Source organism: Lynx canadensis, chromosome X (assembly GCF_007474595.2).
Source record: "Lynx canadensis isolate LIC74 chromosome X, mLynCan4.pri.v2, whole genome shotgun sequence".
Lineage (NCBI taxonomy): Eukaryota > Metazoa > Chordata > Mammalia > Carnivora > Felidae > Lynx > Lynx canadensis.
In genome coordinates, this window is record NC_044321.2 from 58301664 (window position 1) to 58328748 (window position 27085).

Here is a 27085-nt window from a genome sequence, read left to right on the forward strand (position 1 = left end):
CCCTCCCCTCCATGCTTATGCTGTTTTATCTGCAATTCACATACACACACCTTGATCCTGCCAAGCCTTCTCCCTCCAAGTGTGGTGATCTTTCTGCCTCCGCAGATCAATTTCCTGGGTGTTCCAAGTGATCTTACCTCAATATAGCTGTGTTTGAGGAACAAGGAAAACCCTAGTCCCCTACTTCTCTGCCATCTTAAATCCCCTACTCCTTCATCTTTTTAAAAGTTGCACCTATAACTAGCAGTTTTTATGCCCACTCATTGTGAACAGAATGGCTGGCTCGATTTTAGACCCAACTTAAATTACACAATGTTCAAATTGAAATGCTAGGTTTCCTAAGTCTACTAGTTCCAGTAACACTACCTTTTCCAAAGAAATAACTGAGGAAAACTTATAACCAAAGGCAAAATAGTGACCTATTTAGGAGGATCAAGTTAATCTTGTTTGGCCTGGAACAAAACAGTAGAGGAGCACACAGTGATCACCTCATCCTTACCCCACAGAAAATATGAAAGGTGGAAAATACTACCAAATGCTTTGTCATTTTCTAAATATTGCTGCTGCCTCATTAAACTTGGCATATCTGACCTTTTTTCATTAAGCAAGACATGAGGCTTTTTATTCCCTCTCCATCAGAGGATTGTAACTGAGAACTTTGAGGACCAATGGTATGACAAACCCAGGAGCAAGCAGAGCAAAATGACAAGGAGACTGGTAAGTCAGCCCATGAGGGAATCAGAGCTACCTAAGGAAACAGAGCCTTTCAGGACACCCAAGAATAACCTCAAGGAGCTCTTTTCTAACCTCTCCAGTTTCCCCACCAGCTTTCTCCCTGTCCCACACACCTAGTCTTGCAGGGAAATGAAAATAACCACTAAGGGCTACCTACGTACATTCCCTTTCAGAAGCAACACATCAGGATATGGGCCAATTTTATGATCTGACACCATACTCATTTATAAGGTTAAATGAGTTTCCCAGGCATCAGTATTAAAAGCACATGTACTGAAGTTACTTGGACCTTAAGGACTTAAGACTTTCTTCAAAGACAATATTTATTGCCTGTAAGCACTGCAGGGAGTCATACACCTATGAAGTCACCAATCTAACATTTGAGTATTTAATCATTCAAAATTCTAGGAACACCAAAGATCTCTTCACCTACTCAGGGATTGGGACTGTAACTTCTTTAATTATAGTGATTTCCTGCACAAATACATCCTACTTCCCACATCCTTACAAAAAGTTTTGTTATACCTTACTCCTATACCACCCTGTACCTCAATAATTTTTTGCTTCTCACATTTTTTTAATTGGGTTTCTACTTCTCAGTGTCACTGACCAAAGCAACTGAAGGAATAAAGAAATGAGACCTCAAACCATGTATGTAAACTGGGTAATTAAGGTAATAAAAAAAAAGGAGATTACTAGCGTACCTAGGAACAGTGAGGTAGAACTTGTCACATCAAAATACAAAATTTTCAAAACAGTACATTTTATTTCACATTAGACAACACATTCCCCAATTTGTCTCAGTTGTGACATGTCGATAGCTTTAGATTGCTTTTGGTGGTCACCCATGCTGAGCAAGATTTTTCAATCTTCAAAACACTCAAAAATCAAAGATTCTGCATTTTCACATCAGTTCACAAGTCAAAGTGTATCTTCCCATTTATTGGAACATTTGGCATAGATTCCCTTTTAGGCAGAAGGGTAGAGATGAAGCCATTTCCTTTAAAAATGTATTTGTTCATAATTTCATTTATGCCATAAAAATTCAGATGATAGTATGTTCTTATTCTTATCAATAGCAGTAGTCTTAGGATGTCAGGAACTGTGAAAGGAAGGCTTTTAGTTACTTTCTCCTAATTTCCAATAATGTACTCCCCGACCCCAACTTGAAAATTGGGGTGTTACAGGATCCATCTGATACCACAGTATTAAAGGCCAAACAGTATTTCAGATATATCTGATGCCTAAATAAAAATGTACAAAGTGAAAACTAGAAACACACCCAATTTGTCTTCAACTTTGTTCCCTCCACCAATTATCTTTTGCCATTCACCTATTTCCTTCTTCATTTACAGATGTAAACTAAAAGTTATATAAATTACTGTGAACAATAAAGTCCTCCTCTTTTGCAGTGAATGTTGACTTTAAAACTACCTTCTGATGGAGGTTACATTGATTTAATTAACAAATCCCATAATTATCTAACTCAAGGTTTAGTTGATAACTAGCTCAAAATTGTTTCTCAAAGACTTACAGAAATTAGTGGGGGACAAAGTACCATGTCTTCATCTCAATAAGGACTACTGATCAGAATTGCATTAAACTAAAAAAAGCAATCCCCTAGTTAGACTTGGAGGTAGTAATGTTCTTAAAACCAATACAAAACACAGGCAGGCTGCCCTTAGAAACTGGTTTGACCTTTTCTTTCACTCTTCCTCCTATCCCACCCTCTGTGAGTGATTTAAAAATAGAAAAGGTCAAAACCCAGTTGGGCCTAGATTGAGGATTGTTGTTGATTCCCTCCAATTTTTGCCAATTACTTCTAATTTCTATTATTCTGAAATTTTAAACATGGTAAAATTGTTAAGCTATTTTAATTAACTGATATTATTCCACTATTAAGAAGTCCTTTCTTGAACATGTTTTGATGGTGAGATATCTAAAGGTTAAGTTGAGATACTATTGCAAAAGAGAAATCATGTCTCCATCTCCAATTATGTTATGTATTTCAAAGAGATCTATTTAGGCAGCACATATTTGTCAGAATGTAAAAATGTAAACAATTAAAAACAGACAAAACTGGTAAATGCATTTTAAAACCAATTGTGGCTAGAGTATAAGTGTTTCCCCAATGCTGGTACCAATGAGACTGGAATTTGGGAATAAGTTGTCATCCCTCCTTCTGTCCAGCAGCGGTCACAGTCATTTTTCATTAGGGATGGGCCAGGAAAAATAAAGTGTCTATTATAAAGAAAGTTCCTTCAACTTAAAGAGCAAGCTCAATAGAAAACCCTGCTTATTGTAGTGGCCAGAGTGGTAGAAGAAACATGGAACAGCAAAACCCACAACATTATTTACGGACTATGCCATGCCCCTAACCAGAAAACAGGCCAAAAGGAAAGCTTTAAAAGTTCTCTAGGAAAGCATTTATTTTTTGTTTTTGTTTTTTTCATGTCTCTGGGGCTATCTGGAAACATAGCAAAGAGCTTTATACATAATAGGCATTCAAATGTACTTGTAGAATGAATAAATGAAGAAATGAACAGTAATCTCTTATATTCTAGTCTCAAAGCTAACTAAAAAGTATCTTTCAGTCAAGATCTTTTTTGTTTTCTGTCTAGCAATTAACACAATGCCTTGAAATAGACACTTCCATTTAAAGAAGAATTTCATTCCTTTTTGTTTTGTTTTGTTTGTTTTTGTTTTGTCCTATTGCATCTCCAAGACAAAATAAGTGCCTTTCTTACCAGATCTGTTCCAATTTAACATCACCTTCCTCAAAGTTTGTATAAATGAAAAGTTCTCTCTTATTCCCACTCTATAAAACATGCCAAAGAGAAGGTGATCATTTGTTCTCAGTGTCTTACTATCACAGCTGCTCAATAAACTGAAAGAACTGCAGTCTCTTATTAAATTAGTTCCTATGTTTCTACCATAAACTAGTGAGATTAAAGTACATTTTGGTATAGGTCCTTTAAGTCTCTTCATTCTCTGCATTTGAGAACATTATACACGGTAAATAAATTTTTACAAAATACAGAAAATCTAGAAAAAAATCTTTACTGCTCAAGTGGCTTCCTGACTCTATGCCAGGCCAATAAGCAAATATTTTTAAAACCAGTTGTTTTATCTTAATTCTCATCTTAAACCATTCATCTGTAATCAAAACAGAATGTTAAAGTAATGAATTAAAGGACAAAGCTTAAGCTCCCTTATTATCAGTCTTCTGGCTTCAAACTAGGTCAATGAGCAAGTGAAAATTAGAAAGAATTAGGAAAAAACTCTTCATTTAACATTAAAAGAATCATGCCTTATTTTTCTATTTTTTTTTAATCTCTAAGGCATGTTGATAGGTTTTCTGGACCAGGCCAACTCAACTAATTTATCTAGCATAATACTGTCCAGAAAACAGGCACTCAAATATCTACTTAAAAATCAATGATGTTTTCTTATCTTCATCTATAATCTGTATTCTGATGCCCTTTTGACTTAGCCATTTCACTTCTCTTAGGACCTAGAATGATGTATTCCACATAAAAGATGCTCTAGGTTTATCATATGAATCTAAAATCAAACCTGAGCCATTTAATTTTAAGCCAGGCAGGGTGGATCTCATTCACCTCCACCTTCAGCATTCAACATTTTAAAGACTGATAGAGAACTATAACATCTTCTTTTTTAAAAACATTTCCCATCTCTTCAGTCTAGCTAGAGAGCAAGGACACCCTCTGATTCAGATATTATCTTTCCACAGAGTTCAGCATTTAGCATACTTCCTGGCACAATTCCATTTTTCCCATGTTTTTATTAAATAAGCTTAGTAGTGCTTAACTTTTAGTCTGGATCTCACTTATTTCCTTATTTCTCACTGGATTTCCTTATTTCTTCCTATGAACACCTCATAAGAATAAAATCATTTTTATATCCTAAGGCATGGCATAGTTCTAAGCCTCATAGAAAGTAATCATTCATTAAGCCAAGTTATTTCCTTATATCTGTATAGAACAGCAGGCTTGTAAATTTACACAGATCTCTGTTGTAAGTTCAATAATAATGATAATTTCTGCATCCCCGTTTGTTGTCTCCACAGATAAGAGAGAGTAAATAATCAATGTTAATTCAGCAGATATTGCTTATACATATATGGCAGTTTAAGACTTATAAATTGATTTTATACATTATATGCTGCTACCCAGGACACAATAAAGATGGTTTATCTTCACATCCCTAATGCCTAGCAAGGAGACTGGCACGTAATAGACAATTATTAACCAGTTTTGCATTTACCAGATATTTAATCCTTTGCATATTATAGTCAGAGTGTTTAATAGTTAAGAACTCTTCCTCAGATTTTTCCAACTTTTTTCATAGTATAAGTGTGATATAATTTTATAAGCCCAGTACTCAGCACCAAATCAGGAAATCAGTAGTTACACTTATATGATGCTTTAGAGTTCCCAAAATGCTGACACATGTATCAGCTTATTCTCAGCTGTAAGCACAATGAAATGATAAATCTTTGTATCTCTTTAGTGCCTATAATAGTGAGTCCACATAGTAAGTAACCGATATTCATTCATTCATTCAACAAGTATTTAAACCCTCAGTTTCTATAACTATTTATATTACCTTTGTCATAGTGGATGTCAGGAACACAATGAGAATTTTCTGGAGACAATGCCTACCTCACAGAAAGTTTTATTCACACAGAAAACAGCTAATGTCTTGTATTTATATAGCACTTTAGAAAGTGCAAGTGCAATCTCAATCATTACATTTACCTGTTACCTGGTAAAATATACTGGTGATAATTTAATTTGACATGACCATTAAAGTCTTGATTGATTAAAACAAGCAATATCCAATTCTTTACATCTAAATAGTCTAGGACATAAGCCCCCCTCTTATTACTTGGAAGCATTATCTTAGATTTCAGAGTACCCAAAATATACCTGGCCCATAAAAGGCAAATAATATTCATAAACATGTAACACACTGGTATCTATACAGTGCTTTAGTTTACAAGGTACTTTAATATGCACCTCATAATCTGACATTTTTAATTCCCTACTGAGGACACTGTTTTTCCCTTTGACATCTGTAGCACTTAGCATGGTGTGTGACATGTTATAAGTTTTCACAATAGCTTAATCCCTTGTGTTTGCAGTATATTTTATGCTTTAAAAGCAGCTCCCATGTGTTTGCTTTTCTGCTACCTGGAATACTGTACTTTTACTTAAAATTACCAGAGCAGCGGAAACATGATGGCCACAAATATATGAATTATTCATTTATCAAACAATTCCTAATATCTTCATAGTATTACATACTTCTGACAAAGTACTTTATTCAGGCTTCTTTTAATCTTTGTATTCACAGTGTCTAGTAGAATGTACAGTAGAATGTACATACTGTGTAGTCAATATTCATCAACTCTGAAACTCATAAATCTTTAAGTGCTTTACAGTTTACAAAGCACATTCACATATTTTTCTTCAGGTCACCTGGATGTAATAGTAAATAATTATTGCATCCTTAAGTGTCTAGCTCAGGGACAGGCACACACAAGTATTATTCAGCACACAGTCCCTGGTATGTACATCAGGGATGATAGTATGGCCCACAGACCAAATCTACTTGGTTCACATGCTAACAGTAGTTTTTCTTTGTAAAGGGTTAATTTTAAAAAATGTGTCAGAGACCATATGGCTCACAAAACCTAAAATATTTACCATCTGACCCTTTACAGAAAGGGTGTGATGACCCCTGATTTACATAATGCTTCACAACTGACAGTGCACTTTAAATGTCAGCTGTGCATGGCTGCTGATATACTATTAATGAGAATGCCTTGCACTTTTTTCTCTGCTTTACAATGCTTTCACATATATTCTCAATTGTTTAAATTTTCTTCTCTCATGGTAAGGGGGGGGGGAATCAAGGAAAGGATTAAACCTGCTAAGTAAATATTCCCAGGTTCTCTCACCTTTAAACCTTGAGGTGGGTATTAAACCCAGGAGCAGTACTGGCACAGTCTACCAAATTATTAGGCCACTACTATGAGCAGGGAGTTCAAACTGCCTCCTTGGGGCCTCACTCTGTCCCAGGACCAATCATCTGTTTTTTAACCATCACTAGGAATCCCAAACCCCAGGAATCCTGCTCACCCAAGCTCAAAGAAGTAAGGTATTTCTGGCTGGTGCTTCAACAGTCTGGCACATCTGGGTATTTCTTGTCTAATTCTTCTCATTGGCCTGGAACATCTCTTCACATTTTCTCTAAATAGCCTAGCACCTTTTTTCCCACAACAGCCTGATGCTTGCCTTTGCTCATCAGCCTATAGCTCCTAAAGAAAAGGGACAACTGAAATACAATGTTACCTATATGTCTCTCTCATGTGAATTGGAGGCAAAGACAAATGGAAATTTAAAAAACAAACAATAAATGGCCCAAAACTGTGATAAAAATTGGCTTAAGACTGGACCAAGCATAATATTGCCAATGTAAAGATATGTTTCCTTAAGGTAATGGCAACATCTAAAAGGGCATCTCAAAAAAGTGGGCTTAAATGGAAACATAAGAACTGTCAAGGGAGAACTGAAAATGTCCAAGAGTAGGAAGGATGGCAATAGAAAAAAGCTGGGGTTTAGCGTTCTCATCTTGGGATTTCCTTTGGTCTTGGGGCTTCTATCCTTCTTGGATTCTGTGTCATGGGTGTCTAGCTTCCCACCTAATTTAGCCTTGAGATAGATTTCTCTCTTTGACCTTCTGTCCATCTAGAGGCTGGAGTCCTGGGTCTTTATGTGTGTCTGGGGCCTTCCATCCTTGGATCTTAGATCTTCAAGCTAAAGTTTTTATCTCAGGTCTTAGACATGGTGTCTTATGTCTCAGGCTTTCGATGGGTCCCCATTCTTAGGCCTTCAGTCTCCTACTCTGGGTCTTTGGACTTCTATCTAACTCAAGTCTTGAACTTTCCATCCAACTCAGTCAGGTCTTCTATCCAACAAGGGCCACCTTTTTACATCATGGTTGTCAGGACTTTGGATGGTCTCAAGCTTGAAGTTTCCATCTATCTTGAGACAGGTTTTCCATTTTTGTCTTTAGGTCTCAAGTCTCAAACCATCTGTCTTTTACTTTGGGCCTTCTCTCCATTATGGGCCTTCCACTTTCTGTCCATCATAGGTCTTGGGTCATCTCACAGGGTGTCCTGGCATAACGAACAGCTCTGCAATGTGTATTTTGATAGTTGACACACTGTACCTATTGGGAAGGGGTTAGGAAGCCCCTTTGTCACAAAGACACACACATGATCATACAAATGCACAAAAATATGCAAGGATAGAGGACTGCATAAAGTCAAAGAGGGGGAATCACAGACTCACAAAGAGGCTGAAATACTCAAAGGTGAGTAGAAGGGGAAAAGCAGAGAAGAAACAAGAGAACAGAGATGAATGCTGAAATGGAAAAATCACAAAGAGCAAGGAGACACTGAGACAGAGCAGAAAAAAAAACAGAGAGAAAAAGAGACACTGAGACAAAGCAGGACAAAATAGAGAGAAAATGGCCCAAGAGACACAGAAATTTGAGATAATGAGTATAAAAAGTAGAAGGGAAGGCAGAATGAGAAAAAGGTGAAATGTGAAACCAATAAGGGTAAGGGAAGACAAAAAATCAGAGTTCACAACAGAACAAGAAGAGAGGTATAGGCAGAACAAGAAATGAACAGAAAGCACACATCATGTGACACAGAGACACAAAGGAAAGAACAGTGAAAGAAGAGCCAGATCTAGGAGAACAAAGAGAATCACTAACAAAATGAAAAAACTGGAGAGAGACATCCAAGACAAGGCACAGACAACTCTTAGGAACAAGAAAATGAGACAAAGATACACAGAGAAGAAACTAACAAGAGAATCATGGAATGGCTGAGACACACTTTAGACAGAGAAGGAAAACCAAAGAGATTCAAGAAAAAAAATAGACAAAGAAATACACACTTATGAGTGAAAGAGGTAAGCAAAGGTAGACATTCAGAGGAAGAGGGTAAGAAGTAAAGACAAGATAAAGTAAGGGGCACAACAGGCATATGAGAAGCATCACAAAAAGAAGACAACAAAAGAAAACCAAAAAGTGCATTAATAATTAATATAAGCTATCATCAGTACCAATACTACTTATATTACTAACAATAATTATTATAACAACCACCACCAATATAGATGTTTTCTATTTACAAACTTTTACCTTACAAATTTCTTACATAGAATCAAAACATGCCAACTCTGCCTCCCACTAGACGGTATTAATGGTCACCTGTATTGTGTCAAATGAACTTACAAAACTTCTTGGGTTGCCTTTTACTTACCATGTGCCAGACACTGTACTAAACACTTTACATACATCATTTCACTTAAGCCTCACATACGAGGCTAACCACAAACTAAATTGACAAAAGCCATACACCTATTGAGTAGCAGAAGATTTAAATATAATGTGTACCTTTTAATATCCTGCTTCAATTGTTTACAAGGATTTTCAAAAGAGCCAAATAAGATGCCACAAATGAGTGAATATTATGATAAAGGGCCCTTAGAGAGCATCTAGTCAATCCCCTCACTTTATTTCATCACCTTTCCCCATCCCTTTAAAAAACTGACTTCATTTTCACACCCTTCCCAATTATAATGGCAACTTCAGGGACTGGGCTTCCTTTAACACTAAATCTTAACTGCAGTAGATGCTTTCACAAGAGAAGGTGAGAAAGAACCATGGAGGAAAAAAAAAAACATTTCAGGAAAAAAAGAAACATTTTTTTTTGTTTTAGGCTTCTATAGTTTACATCTCTAAGAGTATCGAGGCATTTATGCGGTGAAGATAAGAAGAAACAAGGTGAGACTCAATTACTCTGACACAACTGTATGCAGACTGTAATATCTTTGAATTGCTTCAGTGAACCTAGTTGGTAATACAGGTTATTGGTTATCCTCGGAACTCACTTTTGGAACCCCCTGCACGTTAAACCATCATACTTCATCCTATACAAACCTGGAACAAACAACTATTAGCTTTAAAGTGATCCTCACAGGATTATAACACTAACGACTTACTTCATTCTGCTGTTCTAAAATGTTAGCATGCCAGGCATGTTGATCTTCCTTTGATGTGTTCAAATTTCTTGCTCTCTGCATTGTTTTGGGGATACAATGATTTGGCAGATAAGAAGGGAACAATCAGGAGCTACAAAAAATGAGAGGGAAACAATGTAAATGCCATAAAGAAGTATTAATTGAGTACTAGGCAAGAGTTATGGGAAAATTCAAATTAATGAGCTATAGAAACGGGTCTCTACAAAGCTTAGAAACATAAAGTTGAGGTTTTTATGTCTTTAGAGATAAAACTAACACATGTTCTTCATTCAACAGAATAGGAAACTATGGCAAAAATAGGAAACTATCTTGCCTAATAACACTCACTGAATCACTGCAAACACCATCAATCCCAGTCTTATTCTTTTGGTTGAATAATCTGTACAAAATCTATATAATCAGGGTTTACTACTTACTGATGCTTACCTCCATCTCCCAACCTACATCCCCCTAATCAGCTTCTCTTATCACCAACCTAGAGTATGCAGGGTCCTGGTTCTTTAGACCCTACATCCTAGATGTGTGGCGACAGATAACTGTGCCATTTCTGGTCAGGTTCCATCAACCAGCAAGTACAGCATAAAAAGATACAGCTCCTATGTATCTTTGCAAACAGTTTGTTTTGCATTTTATCTCAAAGACAGCCCAAGGCATCTTGAAATATGTAAATGATTGTCAAGATTCCCCAATAGGGCCTCAAGAAAGACTCTGGAGACCATAGGGTCCAAAATGATGATATGCCATGATAAATGGTGCAGATGCAGCAGTTGTTCTCCATGCTCTCCTTAAAGAAAGAATTTAGGGGAGCCTGGGTGGCTCAGTTGGTTAAGCATCCAACTTTGGCTCAGGTCATGTTCTTGAGGCTGGTGAGTTCAAGACCCGCATCGGGCTCCATGCCTATAGCCTGCCTCGGATTCTGTGTCTCCCTCTCTCTCTGTCCTTCCCCTGCTCGCACTCTGTCTCTCTCTCTCTAAAAAATAAATAAACATTTAAAAAAAAGAACAATTTAACTATAAGCCTCTACCACACACTAGTCCTACCCTAAACATCCTAACTCATGCAGCCTACTACTGTCTTCACATTATTTTCAACCATCTCACACCCAGTTGCTTCCCAGGTTAGTTAGGAAGCTGTTTTGACCAAAACATACACAGTTGATAATAATGGAAACAATCTTAATGGAAAACTAAGTGCAACGTAAAACAAGATCAAAATTAAAAGCTACTTATTATGCTTTTAGGGACAACTTACCCACCTCTGATGTGTGGTGGTTGTTGTGAGACTTCATCTTCCTACCTGGGCTCAGGAAAGAATCTTGGTAAAGCCTCCTAGCCTAGGGTTGTTGCCCAGTGATAGTGAGCTTTTCCCCTGGAGGATCCTCATGCCCCATCTCCACCTAGGGATCGTCAAAGGGAATGGGTCACTAACACTGTAGAGCAACAAGCCTATTCTTCAGAGGAAGATCTGGAGAAGAGATAAAAGAAAAATAAGTTACTGAAATGCAGAACACTGGAAAAGTCTGTCCCAATTAGCAATTAGTCATTAAATTAAACCTTGTCTGCCCTTTTCTTCAGATGGATTGAGGGGTGAAAATTTAAAACTGTGTAGCACTCCATATCCTACCTACCAGCCTAACAACATGCAAATGCTTCTATTCATTCCAGTTCCATTCCTTGCATTTCCCTTCATCTCCAAGAGCAATTTAAAACTGAGTAACTACCCAAATTCCCATACCGTGCTTTATTCTACAGTATCCATTGATGAGCATTTCTCTAGGGTGTATTATTAATACCTTGTTATTCTCATCATAAAATAGGATGGGGTTCAAGAAATCAAGGGCTTGAAAGTAAGAGAGGTAAGGTTTTCTCAACCAAGTGAGCCATCGAGTCACTTAGAAAAACTCCCATGTGATCTGACTCTGAGTTCTTTAAGAATTCTTCACGTCGCCTCAGGCTTTTATAAAGCACTATTTTAAGAACTGAGCAATCTACCTCAATCAAAGTGCCTCTCCATCTAGTTTTATATAGCATTTCCCTCTTTTAATTTTTATATCAAGTATTAACATACTGTAACAATGCCAAGGTAAACAAAACTGTTTTCTACTCAATCCACATAGTACATTTTCTTGAACAGCTCATATAAATGGGGCACCACCAGAATCCCAGGATATTCAGAGAAATCAATAATGGTTACAGGCATATAAAACACCGGTTATAACAACATCTAAGCATATCTATGCAAAAGGAAAAACAAGATACAGAAAGCTAGGAATCCAGTAAATAGCTTACACAGGCCCTTGGATCTCTGTTATTCTACCTTTCAGCAATTTTATGGTTCTTCAAATTAACAAATTCTCAACTTTTTAAAACAAGGGAATGACAGTGGCAATGGAATTGGGACTGCCAAAACAGGGCTAGGACACAGATCAAGTTGGTACTATGCATCAACAAATCCTCAACACTTACCTACTAGTCTGTCAAAGGAATGTGGAAATAATTTCAATTTCAAGGCTTGCTAATCAGAATGGATAGGTTTGTTCTATCTTTCCTACTAAGTAGCTATGATATGCAAAAGGAAGTGATTTATTGTTTTGCGTCTCTCATTCTTTGTTTTTGAAATGGGGATCAAGTATGCTTGCCCTTATAGACCTCACTGGAACTTAGCTCTGGAGGGATAAATGAAATAATAGGCCACACTCATCTGTAAAGTCAAAATATATGTGTATATGACCAAAAAAAATGTAGGAATTGATAAAAAAAAAACTGGCTCATGTTCTGTTTTAAAAGCAGAGCTGCAAGAAGTTAAAGTCCATAAAGCCAAAGACAGAATTCCCATAATGATGAACTCCCCAAACTACCTTTTTTTTTTCCAGGTGGCCTGCAAGCCATCATCTTAGATTATTTGGAGTTTATCCAGATTCTCAAAAGGAAAGATCTGCTGAATGTGAAGCTGCTTAGAGCTACTTGCAGTCCTCAGGTTTCACATGTTCAGAACGTCCTTGAGAAGAAAGACAGGACTCAGGAAGACACCAAAACTGTTGAGAAATCCAACAATAAAAACAAAGCACTTTGTATGGTATGGTGTGGAAAGCACCAGGTATGGCTTCCAGATTCCTGATCAGGAATTACTATATGATAAGTACCTTTATATCAATATCAAACAAATTCTAACAGTAGTATGTGAAAGATCACTTATTCAACTCTACTCCCTAGATAAGATATCCAGTGAAACCAAACTAGTGTTCTATGATGTTCTTTCTCAATATGAGCAGAATAGGCTTCAAAATCTCTTGGCAACATCCTTTCCCATCCTTATTTAAGATTAGATACTTTATCCCCTAATACAGGCCTCCAGTTAAACATGGCAATTCATGCATATCTATACATATTTATTCTGCTCCTTCTTGAAACCCCATTAATGATGGTAAATGGGCATTCCATGTACAAGTAAATTTACTCAAAGAATTTTTAAATTAATGGATTGAAGTACAAATTCATTTATACACACCCCAGTTAAGATACCTAAAAGGAAATGACTAGTCCAATCTCTCCAGATCTTCTGATCCACTCTGAACCATATTTACTGAGTATGGCTACATTACACCAAAGCCTTCTAGTTTTGTTATTACACTGATGACATGTTCAAGAAGCATTCCCTTTCCATTAAAGGGAAGCTAAAGCCAGAGAAAGTGATTACATTTTGGAACAGGAAAAAAAAAAAAAAAAAAAAAAAAAAAAGCAAAACAAAAAAAAAAACCATATTTTAGGATTCAATACTCATTGACAAGAATTTTAAGACTCTCAATCTGTCATCTCATAGCTCAACAAAACGTCAACATACTTTAGACCTAAAACCCTAGTGTCATAGCTGGCCAACTGGTTCAAGTACTCCAACACTAGCCAAGTCACAGAATCATCACAGCTAGAAGGGGTATTGTTGATCATGTAATTGGACATTTTCATTCCCTAAATAAGGAAACTGGGAGCCCTGGAGATGAAATTCCATCAATGTTATACAACTAGTTAGTAGGTGGCCAAGTGGTACTTAAACCCAGGTTATCTCTCAATTCAGAGGTCTTTTGCCTGTGGGGTATGGGCAAGGATACTCAGGGGTATAGGAGACTTCTACAAAATTTTTTACCACATTTATATTTCACCATAAAAATAGTCTAGATCATTTAGATGACTACCTTTAAATGGAAAAATTCCAGTGCCAAATTAGTGGCAAGTGGTACTACTTTTGTTGCCTGGAGTTTAAAGAAAAGGACAGAGGAAAACAATATATAAATGAGTATTGTGCCAAATGAAAGACAAATAGCACTGCTATGTGCTATAACAAGATCTTGCAGCAGCTTGAAAAGGGTAATAATTTGGTTAAGGGTATTAACAGCACATGAGAGAAAAGACATGCCATGCTGCAAAGAAGCAATATGATAATAGTAACATTTTCACATTTTAGTAGCCATTTATATACTATTACTTTGTATACTTGCTGTGTTTTACAGTTTTATTATCGATCTAAGCACAAAGACTTTACTCTTATTTTTTTCATGCTCTTTAGCTTAAAAATTATTTCCATGAACTCAGAAGGGGCATAAGAATTTTTTAAAGAAAAGTTTAATCAAATACAGCAAAATGATAATTGTAGAATCTAAGTGGTGAGTATATTGGTGTTCACTAAACAAATTTTTCAACTTTTCTGAAAATGTTCATAATAAATGTTAGAGGGGAAAGAGGAAAAAATTGAGACAAGAGCTCCCTACTGTCAAACTTGTACAGATTTCAGAAACAGTGTCTCAAATATCTAACATAAAATATAAAAATTATGCCCAATACAAATTAACATGTTACTACTCCATATGCAATACAAGTGACACATCAATCAGAACACTTAAAAATTAGCACACCAATTAGCTTGAATAAAATTCAGTAAAATTACAATGTTGAAAATTGCATTTGGGTTACAAATTGCCAGGAAAAAAATCTACTCCTTGGGTCTTATGTAGGTACTTTGGACAGCTAGCTGGAGGTCACTAAATGGATTTTCTCTACCTCACATAGGAACATGCCCTTCTCTTCCCTCCCCACCTCCAGTGTTCTCAAGGTACTATAGCTAATCACAAAAAAAAATACTGAGAAAATAAATGCATACCCAAGAAACAGATTACCTAACTTTATTAGAGTAATTTAACCTGAAAATGAGGTGCAAAATGTGGAAATTGGGATAGAGCCTAGTTGTTAAGAAAGGTTTGTTTCTGCAACCTATTGTAAGTTCCAAAACTTAGAGAAATATTTAGGATAGAACAGTCATATTTAATTTCAGAAACTTTTAATCAACCTATAGCTAAACTCTCCCTAAACTCAACCATAGAGGCAACTGTCAATGTACTCACCTACCCTAACATGAACATAAAAAAAAAAAAAAATCTCCTAACCAAGCCAGGCCGTTGCAGTAGAAAGTAACAGATAATGCACGAGAGGAAACTATAATGATTCATGGGATAATGGGCTATAGTTGGGAATCTCTGTATAAACCCATGTTCAGCTGAAACTAGAGATTATTACACATATAAATACTAATAGATATGTACATATACATGAGTTAATATGCATATATATATATATATCTTTTTGCTCTTATCAATTCAGAAGGTATAGAAGCAATAACACCCCAGTAGCAATGAGCACACATAGCACCCACATCTCAATTTCTAATACTGCTCTCCAGTAAAAAGAATAGAACTCATTGGAGAAATGGTAGATTCTGGGATGAGAGACATACACATGAGCCTGCAGCATCTTGTAGTGCCAGAAAGAGCTCAAACAAAAAACAAAAACTCACAAGGATGGGGTTATATTCAAGGAACCAACTGAAAGAACTCCCACTGGCTAAAGCTGAAACAATATGAACCAAAATAAGTAATAGTGAATCATTATCCAGCATATAAAATAAATATTCATGAGTCCACATTGGTATATGTGAATTATTAAATAAATACATAAACTGGGGGAGAAAAGATACATTTTCTATGCAGAAGAATTCCAAATAATTTATGTAGATACTTGACCATCAAAGAGGTGGAGCAAAACTCCCCATTCTTTAAGCATATAGTGAGTTCCTTTCAAATACACTATGATAAGGGAAAAAGTAATTTTTTTAATGTTTATTTATTTTGTGAGAGAGAGCATATGTGAATGAGAGTGTGAGCATGAGCAGGAGAGAGGCAGAGACAGAGGGAGAGAATCACAAGCAGGTTTCGCACTCAGCACCAAGCCCAATGTGGGGCTCAATCCCATGACCTTGAGATCAAGACCTGAGCCAATATCAAAAGTCAGATGTTCAACCAACTGAGCCACCCAGGAGCCTCAGGGAAAAAATAATTTTATATGTTAAGTGGAGAAACTTGGCAAACAGTACCTTAGCCAAGTGATAAGGATCAATATCAACAATGATATGTCATATTGATAGTATGTACTCAAGAAGTAAAAATGGCAATCTATTTCTGTGGTCTTCCACCCAAAAACTCATGCTGAGTCTTGTCATGAGAAGAACATCAGACAAATCCAATAAAGGGACATTTTACAGAATACTTGACCGTTAGTCCTCAAAATTGTCAAGGCTATCAAAAAATAAAGTCTGAGAAACTATCATAACTAAGAGGAGCCTAAGGAAGACATGACTACTAGATAAAATGTGGTATCTTGGATGGGATCCTGTAACATTAAAAAAGCATTAAAGAAAAACTGAGGAAATGTAAATAAAGTATGGACTTTAGTTAATAATAATGTAGCAATACTGGTTCACTAATTGTGACAAATGTATCACAGCACTATAACATGCTAATAGTAAGGAAAAATGGGTGTGGGGTATACAGAAACTCCCTCTGTACTATCTTCAAAACCATTCTGTAAACCTCTAAAATAAGCAAGTTTTTTTTTCTTTTAAATCTTCCAACCAGATGCTGAAGGCTTAAAAATCACAGGGTTTTTGTTTTGTTTTGTTTATTTTTTAATATGAAATTTATTGTCAAGTTGGTTTCCATACAACATGTTTTTTTTTAAAGCAAGTGCAAAATGGACCTGAGAACTGGTAATTCTGTGTTCTAGATTTTGCTACAGTAGGTATCATCATTGTTGGCAAATCTGGCCTAAAGACTTGCTTTTTCTTTTCTGTTTATAAGGATTTAATTGTACTTAGTTTTAAAGTTGAAACATATGAGGCCCAAATATGAAGAATCCATAATGTCAAAGTTATTAAAATTAGCAATTAAACTCTTGTTCTTGTTCATCAGACTTTATGGAAGGACCCAGTCAATCCATTACAAAACGAAGGCAGTGAGTTATAGACAGTTTTCAGTCAGGGAAACATGTAAGGCTAAAAAATTCTAATGGTATATAGATCATAGAATAATTGCATACCAATGCTAAACAATGGCAAGCATACTAACAAACAAAAAATATAGTATGCCATAAGTTTTCAAAGCTATGAATTAAAGTAACCTAGGTATTTGGTAATGAGTCCAGTAATGTAAAAATAGAGTATGACAAAAGTTTTCACCTCTATGGATAAGGTAACCTAGAAATTTTATGAGACATGGTAATGTACACTGATCTCCCAGCAATATCCTTACTTCCAAACTGTTACAAACATTCAGTTACATATTTTATGCAATAAGAAAGTATTACTTGGATCTGCTGCACAGCCTCTAACATTTCTGGGGAAACTAGAATAGCATTCTAGTTGGTCTAACAAAATAATAAGTCTACCCAACATCTAAGAAATCTAGCACTGGCCAAATTTAAAATTTGCTTCAATCTCTCATCCTATCATGAAGAAATCAAAAGCTCATTTCCAACGTAGTCATCAGAATGAAGGATAGAGTTCTTTATCAAATTCATTTGCACAGGGAGCACAAGGAGCCTAACATTCGATGTCTCAGTACTCTAATTTGGAGAGATCAAGGAAAAGCAATCCAGTAAAACCTAAATCACCAATAAAAAGTCAACACAATATCATCAATATAATGATATATAACTGTGCATGGCCATTGAAGTTTAACTTGTTAAATTCATTGGGTCAGCTAAGTCTCAAACAAATACTTAAGATTCAACTTGAGTTGGATTTTGAGGGAAACCAGTGTTAAGTGCTATTTGTCTATGCCAAAACTATGGTACTGAGAATATCAAGTTTTCTTCCAATCCAATCTGCAAGGCTTGAGGCAGAGGAAGGCATTAGCTCTGTTTAACCATACACCATCAATACTCTGTCACCAACCAAGTTTATAAGGTTTGGGGGAACAGTTACCTCAGTTCAGATATCAATTTTCTTCTCTTTAATATGGTAAATTCCCAGAACACTTTCACAAATAAGAATATTTTAGCAGACACCACAGATTAACTTTTTAAATTATTTACTTCAAGTCAAACTCCCATGCAGGTGTACATTTGCTAACCAGGGCCGATATCCTGAAAAAAAATTATGAATGCTTAATCATAGCAGCCCTAGGTCTTATGTTTTCCTACAATTTAGGGAGGTGGTTAGAGAAATGGGTAGATAAGTTGTAGAAAGTTAGAAAAACTAAAGGGGTATTTGGGGAAAGATGCACAAAACAAGGATCAGAAAACTTCCTCCAATCCTATATATTAAGGTTCTATAAGAAAGAAAGTCAGAAATGAAATTACAATAACCACTTAGAGAAATCCCCAAAAAAAACCTTAAGTGCCTTCCAATTTTGCAAATGACAAAATGTCATTTTCAGGGATTGAGACATTCGATTCAAGTCTCTGTCTTAATTTATCAGCCATCCCTAGACTGAAGTTGAGACAGATGGTGATTTTATCCAAGGACCAGGACCAAAGGCTAGATGTTCCTATTCCCACTTCTGAACTTTTTCATAAATTTGCCAGCATCTCATTCCTTCTGTCCCCAAACTCATGAAAAAAAGTGACTCTATCTAAGAAAACATGTGCTTCATTAAAATACACTTGCAAAAAGCAAGAAATACTGCAGTTGTGTCTGTAAGCCTTTAGCCTACATATCCCGAGTAAACTGATCAAAGTGCTCCCTAGTCATACTTTGCATTTTCCCCTTGCCATCACTTTGCTCAATAAGAGTGTTTCTTTCACTCTTCTTCCTCTGTGCCCCACAGAACTTCCCAACATGTTTATGCTACTCATCAAATTGCCCAACAGCATAATTATTTGCTCATTTTAGCATCCTTGTTGACAGGAATCGTATCTATGGTTTTGTTATTTATTCCAGTGTATAACCCAATAAGTATTTGTTGAGTTAACACAAAGATTATATCAATTTTGAAGATGCCCACATTTTCAGAGCATCCCATTTTATAAATGCTAGAGACTTTATTTCAAGCAATGAATTGAAATACAATGTAATTAATTATATTATAACTATAATATAATATAATATCCAAGATTCACCTTTGGATGCTGTCTAGTGCAGGCTTCAATCCACTTAAAATTGATCCATCCTTCCTCTTCAGTGGGGGTATAGAACCAGCTCAGAATTGATCCCTTTAAAACAAATTCCAATAAATATTTATAGTTGTATATCAATGTTGAATAATTTTATTAGCAACAAAAAGAGGTCTCAAGCATAGACCAGTGTTTCTCAAATTGGGGTGATAAGAACCCTGGGGGTTTGTGGATATATTCTCAGGTATCCCCAAATCCTACATAAATTATATAAAACATCATATACCTTTAATAAAGATATCTTAAAATTGGAAAACACGTTTATATTCCAAATAACCTTGTTAAGTCACTGTTTCTCAAAACATATATTCTTTAGGATCTCAAGAAATTTTGTTCCTTTAAAACGCATTTTATCCTGACTAATTACTTCAGTTTGAGAAACAATGGCATAGACCACATTTCCAAGGTGGCTCAGAATCATTTGTATACTACTACCAATCAGTCAGACTGGGGGATGTCTTTAGGCATCAGTGGAAAACAAGCCATGAGGAAATATGGATAGGAATTAAAATGAGCAGTAAGAGAAGCTCCACTCATTCGTGTGGTTCTTCTTGCTCCTGCCAGGATGCATGGGTATGCACAAAAGTTTCGAATTTGATGTTAATATTTTTTTTCAGCTGGGCCTTTTTCAGTTTGTTTCATACCAGGGAGGCTAAGCTTTTTAGCTTATCAAGACATCTGCTGAGAAAAGGGGAAGGGGAAATGGTATATTTAACTTCATAAAAGTGGGCAATGCCATGGTTTTCTTATAAAACTTACATTTCTCCATTGCCTTCTTGCAAAGTAGGTTCTACAAATATCTCAAACTAAAAAGGCATCACTACTCTCATGTTTTGGGGCAGAGATAGAATAAAAAGGTACAAAATGCCAACGTATCAGATTTATACCCCCAATCCCTGAACCTTGAAAAGTTCAAGCTTATAATGAGATTTGACAATCAACAATTCCCCAGCCTTGGCATATAGCCAAACACAACAAGCTAGGTCTTGTCTCTTTAATCACTTTTCATACCTCTAAAAGAGGTAAAAACAAAATGACACTAAAATAAACCAACTGGACTACACATATGGCTGCAATATTAATCATATCGTAGACCAAAGAGAAAAAGTAAACCCACCTCCCTCTTTAAGTTGATCCAACTAACTTCAAAGCCTAGTGGGCTCCCTTTTTAAAACTCTGTAACTTACAATTCACACCACACAGCACTTGATTATCATTCCCTAAAGGTATTTCAAGTGTGCTCATATTAGCTTCCCAGAAATACAACCATCGCAGAAATGAGATTATATAGGACTACATCATTTCTACCCCTCACTTCAGTGTAAACTAGCATACAGTGGGGTATACAATATTTCTGTTGGTTAGCTCATATGGTGATATATATATATATAATTGCAGATGAGACAGGAACAAGGAAGGAGACCCTCTGACTTTTCTACGACTAGCATTTAAGAGAAAGAAAATAGAACATGGAAAAGATTACTTAATAGCTACAAAGTAGTACTTACAGTATTCTAAAGAGCCAGAGACTCTTCTTACAGCTGTCCAAGGAGCTAGTAGTGCATACTGCACCCTGAGCTGGGCCGATCTTTTGACATCCTTGTCAGAGGAATAGTATCCTTTTTCAGTGATTACAAAGAACTGCTGTTGTGACCACTAGTTATTTGCTTCAGGAGTTCCATATTAAACACTTATCTGCCACACCCTGCACACTAGAGACTAGGATATTATTCATTTTACCAAGCAGCTGTTGAAATTCATGTCCAGAAGAATGATTAGATCTTGGCTTATTTTTCAATCTAAAACAGGGAAATTGGACCCATCATTTCTAATCCCTCACTTCAGTGTAGTGCTTCAGGCTAGTTTAAATTAGCAGATTTAAATAGTGTGCATTTTATTTATGTAATAGATTAATCAAGTAAGATGAATTATGGTTTTCATTTTTAATTTTTTTTTCAACGTTTATTTTTGGGACAGAGAGAGACAGAGCATGAATGGGGGAGGGGCAGAGAGAGAGGGAGACACAGAACCGGAAACAGGCTCCAGGCTCCGAGCCATCAGCCCAGAGCCCGACGCGGGGCTCGAACTCACGGACCGCGAGATCGTGACCTGGCTGAAGTCGGACGCTCAACCGACTGCGCCACCCAGGCGCCCCGAATTATGGTTTTCAAAAGTGCCTCAGCATATGTTCTCTCATTTCATTCTTTTACAGCAATCTTCTTGAAATAAGTAAGGGGTGGTAGATGCTTCAGATGAAGAAATTTAAGGATTAGAATGTTTAGGTAGTTTTTCTAAAAGTGAACAGTGGTAAAGCCCAAATAAATAATGGGTTTTAAAATGGTGGTAGAACCCAAAGATATTGCTCTTAAGAGTTCCACTCTAGAAGTCTTTTGGGAATACCAAAATAGCAAGAGTCACAGTGGTCTATCCACAGACCCAGCACCCTTAGTAAAATGAGAGACACTGGTCATCAGGTACATGGTATAAATGGGTTTTTGGACCTCAAAATTCAATGACCAGGTTTACAATTCCACCTTGCAAACAGTATTTTTTTTTTAATTGTACGCTGGCAACTGGCACAGTACAATAGCAATATACAAGAGGAGAAGCGAAATTCTTGGCCAGGCAATCTGCTCTGGAAGGAAGAATACACAGACAATGCTAATCTTTCTTCCTGGGGAGACAATTTTCAACTGATACTTATACTGGAAATCTAAAATAAAAGGTGGCAATCCAGCTTTCTAGGCCTGACTTGCCTTGAGCATTTTGCTCAGTGAAGCAGTAACAGAAATGGTCAGGGATGGTTCCTATCCCAGAATGTAACAACTGGAATTGGGATTATTAACAAATGCAGACAAAGGAGTGAAGGTCCATCCACCTAATTCAGGCCTGCTTTGGGTAGTCAACACTGCACAAACACATCAAAATGGTAGGAAAATCTTGGGCTGATGACCTGAAAAAAATGGGACAATCAGTACTGTGTTAATAACACAGAAGAGACTTTGGGTACTCAGCATTACTCAGAAGCAATGCAAAGAAGTGGAGGGGTCCATGTCTGATGGGAGGGACCAAGGATAGTGCAACTGAGGCATTACAGCAATACAAAGTGAGTAATGCAATGACATCTGGGATTGTTAATGTTTTAAATCCAAGAGAAAGGGCCTTGCCCAGTCAACATTCTCCAGCAATAATGCAAAAGGGGCAGGGTGGTGTTGGGAGGGAAAAAGGAACACAATCTTATTTAGTGGCCCAATACATGAACACCTGAAATTGTGAGAATGGTGCTTATGCACCTTGGATGGGTCCAAGGGTGAGCAAGGGGTGGGAGGAGGGAAGGAAGGGGAAGATCATGACTACTTGGAATTTTATACATAGAAGCAATACAAAAGGAGAGGGAGTATGGGGTACTATTTGATGGACAAGTTCACAGCATACTGCCATGTTTATACTTTATTATGCCAAGGGAAATTGGGGCTGGGAGTGTTTGCCTAACAAGGCCAGGGAGGAAAAACCCATTGCTAATTGCCATTGTGCCCACTAATAGTCCCACTAATTGCCATTGTGCCCACTAATAGTTTAATAACTCTAAACTAATAGAGTTTTGTGTGGTCAGCAACCCCTGCATTAATGCAAAGGGGGTTTAAGGGAATGTTATCCTAAATCTAACAGAAGGGAACATAGACAATTGCACATTGACAGTCCAAAAAAGGGGCCTTAGTACCCCTGATGTATACAAAGCGGGTACAGAGGTCCCATCATTGCTAGTGGTGCACATTAATTGTCCAAGAGCTGAGGTCATGATAGCACTCCTCAGCAGCAATCCAAAGATAGTGGTAAATGCATAGGGCATCCTTTCACACTACACAAATCCACAGACACATACAAGTCTGTACAATTATAATCTCAAGAGAAGAGCTCATTTATGGTTAACACATCCCTGATACAAAGGGGGTTTGAGGGAATGCAACCCTAGTCCAACAGAAAAGATGGACAATTGCAATTATGCACATTAGAGTCTAAAAGAAAGGGCATTAGGTAAGTAACATCTCCTTACTCCAAAGCAAAGAGGGGTTCCAGTATAAGACACACTTAGCAAACTGCATTTATACACATGAACTTTTCAAGTGAAAGAGTCTTAAGTAGTGGACACTACCTGCTGAACCTGGTAAGGAAGTAGGCAGGATCCTTACTGAGTGCACAAAATAGGAAAAAATGCAATTGCACATATTACCACTCCAAAATAGGGCCTTGGTTGATCAGTACACACTGCTGTACTGCAAAGGGAAGCTGAGGGTGTATAACTATTTCAATTATGAATATTAATGGTTTACTAGAAGGAACTTGGGGAGAAAACAGTATCCCCTGCAGCAGTGCAAAGCAGATACGATAGTTTTGAAAGTGATAGGGTTGTGGAAACTACAATTCTGCACATTAACCATCCAAATGTAAATGTCACAGCAGTGGGCACCACCTACTGGAAGGCATAGAAGTAGGGGTGGAGGATGTCCTCATCTAGTGCACAAGAACCCAGACTAATGCAATTATGCACATTAACAGGATAAGTTAGGGATCAGCAACCCTGGCATACAGCAAATGACATACAACAGAGTAGGATGAACTAAGTTGCAATTATGTACATTAATGTCCAACAGACATGGCATGATCAACTAAAACCATGTATCTTGTACAGATACAAGGATCTTAAAATAATGGGCACTCCTTGCTAAAGATAAAGGGAGTGGGGAGAGGGGTGTCCTTATTTGGTGTACAGAAAAATGTACAAATGCAATTATGCATAATCACAAGGCATGAAAAAAAGGCCTTAATGATCAGTACCCCTTCTGGGGTCTGAGAAGGTAGTAACTTATTCAAACAGGATGAGCCTGTGCAATTATGCACATTAATGTCCATGGCACATGGCTGTGGTCAATTACAATTGTCTTCCTTGACTGCTCAACAGTCTTGTACAGGGCGCGGTCTTGTACAGTGGGCACTCGCTGCTTGAAGATACAGGGAGTGGAGAGAGGTTTTCTTCTCTAGTATATAAGAACCCAGATAAATATAACATGCATCTTAACAGGCCATGAAACGGAACCTTATGGGTCAGAATTCCCTGCAGTACTTCAAAGGGAGTGTAAAGGGGAAGAATCCTAATGTAATTGTCATTATGCACATTAACAGTTTGAGAAAGGGGCCTTAAATGGACAGTACCCCATGAAGTAAAGCTTAGAGGCTGTGAAAAGACTCAAGGACCCAAGTTAACTCAAAGGACAGTGGACAACCAATACTACACACATCCAGAGTCCCAAGAGAAAGGCTTTAAGGTGGTCAGTCACTTCTGCTTCAGTAATTGCAGGAGTCTTGAACTAAAAGGTACAGTTGTGGACAACTGAGTATGCACAAGACAACAAAGGCTGTGCACATTAACTGCATTAGTGTGTAAAATCTTAAGTAGTAGGCACCTCTTGCTGGGATATAAATAGTATGGGGAGAATCCTTATCTAGGTATAAGAGTGAATTTAAGTATGCACATTAACAGTCCAAGAGTGTGACTCTTGGCTAGTCAGAAGCCCCCACAGTAATGTAAATTGGGCAAGGAAATGAGATCCCATTCTAACATAAGGGACCATTGGTTACTGTAATTATGCACATTTAAACTATAAAGGAGAAGCAGTTATAGTTGGTCAGCACGCCTGACACAGAGAAGGTGTGATGGGGATGGGATCCCCAATTTGGGGATGTGCAATCTGGCACATTAACTGTCCAAAAGAAGGACCTTAGGTGGTTAGTACCCCCTGTTATAATACTAAGAAATAAAGATATTAGCTTATCAAGAGGGTATATGCACATTTAGAGTCCTAAGAGAAATACTTTGAGATACTAACATCCCCTAATGCAATACAAAAAGGGTGGGAAATTAGTTAAAAGTGAAGGACCATAAACACTGGAATTTTGCTACAAATAATCCCCCCCAAAAATAACTAAAGTAATTAATACAGAGAGTACAGGGGACTTAAATGAATGATAGTGTGGTCAATTACCATGGTTCACTTTATTGTAGTACAAAGGTCTTGAATAAAGGGCATTCACTGCTGAATAAAAGGGAAGTTAGTGAAATCCTATCTACTGCAGAGAAAGATGAACAAATGCAATTATGCACATTAACAATGCAAAAAAAGGGGGTTTTGGTATTCAGCACCCCTTACTATAATGCTAACAGGGGGTCAGAGAATGAGATACACCTGAACAGTCTCTAGTACCTTCTGTGGTAATGCAAAGGGAGTTGCGGGGCGAGGGGCAAGGGATGAAATCATAGACTAAAAAAGGGACCACTGTTGTAACTGAGCATAAAAACTGTCCCAAGCACCCTCTCTGATAATGTACAAGGAGTTGGAAGGCATGAGATCTGAGACTAAGAAAAGGGACCAAATCTGCATTTGAGCACATTCATAGTACCAAGTGCCCTCACCAGTAACCCAAACAAAGTTTGAAGGGCATGGATCTCAGAGTAGGAGAAAGGACCACACCTGCAACAGCGCCCTTTAATGGTCCCAAAAAACCTTCCCCAAGTATTGCAAAGGGAGTAGAAGAGAATGGGATTCTAGACTAACAGAAGGGACCACAGCTGCAGTTAGCACCTTAACAGTCCCAGATGCCTTTCTAGGTGATGTAAAGGGGCTGGGAAGTCATGGGATCCTAGACTACAAAAGTGACATAGCTGCAATGAAGCACTTTAACAGTTCCAAGTACCCTCTGCTATAATGCAAAGACAGTAGGAGGGCATGGAAAAGTATATGAACAGAAGGAACCACAGCTAAAATTAAGTACTTTATAAGTTCCAAATACACTCCCAGATAATGTAAAAAGGAGATGATGGGCATGGGATCCTACAAAACAGAAGGTACCACAGCTGCAATAGAGCATGTGACAGGCCCAAGTACGCCCTGCTGTAATGCAAATAGAGATGGAGGTGTGGGATCCTAATCAGAAGGGAACACAGGCTGCAATTAAGCACCTTTCAGTACCAAATCTGATCCCAGGTAATATAAGGGGAAGAGGTGGTCATGACCAGCAAAATGGACCACACCTGTATGTAATGCACATTTACAGTCCCAAGCACTATCTGCTATAATGCAACGGGAATTGGAGGACATCGGATCCTAGACTAACAAAGGGGACCCGCAGCTGCAAATGAGTACTTTAAAAGTCCCCCAAATCCTCCCAGATAATGTAAAGGGAGTAGAAGGGGATGGGATCCTAAATCAACAAAAGTGACTACACCAGGAATTAAGTACTTTAACAGCCCCAAGTATCCACTGCTATAATGCAAAAGAGTAGGAGGGCATGGGAAACTAGACACACAAAAGGGACCACAGCTCCAATAGAGCATTTAAACAGTCCCAAATACATTCTCAGGTAATGCAAAGTGAGTTGGAGAACATGGGATCCTAGACTAACAGAAGGGACCAGGGCTGCAATTAAGCCATTAAAAGTCCCAAATATCCTCTGCAATAATGGAAAGGGAGTTAGAGGGCATGGAATGCTAGACTAACAGAAGGGACCACAGCTGCACATGAGCATATTAATTGTCCCAAATCTGTTACTAGGTACTGGAAAACCAGTTGGAAGGGACTGGAAACTAGATTAACAGAAGGGACAACAACTGTAATTAATAAGCATGTTAACATTCCCAAATCTGCTCCAGGTAAT

At 37.4% G+C, this 27085-nt stretch overlaps 1 long non-coding RNA gene across 4 annotated transcripts; it reads right to left on the bottom strand.

The window, feature by feature from the left end:
- Positions 1-1481: 1481 nt before the first annotated feature.
- On the bottom strand, positions 1482-19412 carry LOC115507231. 4 transcript variants are annotated; one of them, XR_003966588.1, is made up of 6 exons: positions 19322-19412; positions 12739-12878; positions 11137-11345; positions 9843-9972; positions 6903-8731; positions 1482-1837 (listed from the first exon to the last, which is right to left on the bottom strand). It is a non-coding gene; the product is annotated as an uncharacterized LOC115507231 (long non-coding RNA). The 4 variants fall into 4 exon arrangements; XR_003966589.1 differs by having other exon boundaries at positions 6903-8670; positions 11133-11345; XR_003966586.1 differs by having other exon boundaries at positions 11133-11345.
- Positions 19413-27085: the final 7673 nt, after the last annotated feature.